Source organism: Octopus bimaculoides, chromosome 3 (assembly GCF_001194135.2).
Source record: "Octopus bimaculoides isolate UCB-OBI-ISO-001 chromosome 3, ASM119413v2, whole genome shotgun sequence".
Classification (NCBI taxonomy): Eukaryota; Metazoa; Mollusca; class Cephalopoda; order Octopoda; family Octopodidae; genus Octopus; species Octopus bimaculoides.
The window spans coordinates 139,369,005-139,369,847 of NC_068983.1; the positions used below are offsets into that span (position 1 = coordinate 139,369,005).

General features: G+C 36.7%; 1 protein-coding gene across 1 annotated transcript in view; it reads right to left on the reverse strand.

Moving 5' to 3' along the window:
• LOC106874782 (CCN family member 1) overlaps positions 1-843 on the reverse strand; it is a 463,637-nt gene that overhangs the window by 355,790 nt on the left and 107,004 nt on the right. The gene's annotated exons all lie outside the window — the stretch shown is intronic.

Here is an 843-nt window from a genome sequence, read left to right on the forward strand (position 1 = left end):
GTGGTGAGAGGGATAACTTCCCTTGGCAAACAGGACACAGTCGTGTGTCGATAAGCCAGCTGGAGGAGATGTCCTCCTGGGGCTAAAAGCAACAGTAACATCCACCCCTAGGGGTCAGCCACACTTAAGTGGCAATATACTACACTTTATATATATATATATATATATATATATATACTGAGAGTATTGGAGAGAGAGAGAGAAAGATTTACGTTGCAATGGAAAAGCTGATAGTGGCTTCGACGTTTCGGCAAACCCATCGTCTGCAGTGTGATAGCACCGATCAAATCGAAATTTCTAAGTTGCTGCTAACCATTGCCTTCAAATTATTTCGTAAAATGTCTTAAGTATTAAAATGTCTTCAGTAATTCTTCAGTTTAGTGTTAAAAGATTCCTTACGTACATACAAACACACATACATACATACATGCACATGCACATGCACACGCGCACACAGATACAACACAAACGCTCACACACAGATACACACACACATATATATGTTTCAACCAGAAGCCATAGAATGTCAGTATGTATGATAGATGAAAGCATTTCTTTAACCAATTGCCATCCTAACGATGACGACCATTCTGTAGCCTTCCCCATATGATAATTTCAGTGCATAATGAATTATGTTGACAGTAATATACATGCAGTGCATTATTGAATAGTATTGTATATTCACAAATCAATGCAGATAACAAAAAAAATTAAAAAAACAAACAAACAAACAAACAAACTAGTTCATGAGGTCATAAAAACATCATGGTTACACCAATGATTTAAATCTTTTTCTCGCTCCCTCTTTCTCTCTCTCTCTCACGCTTTGTATATATATATATG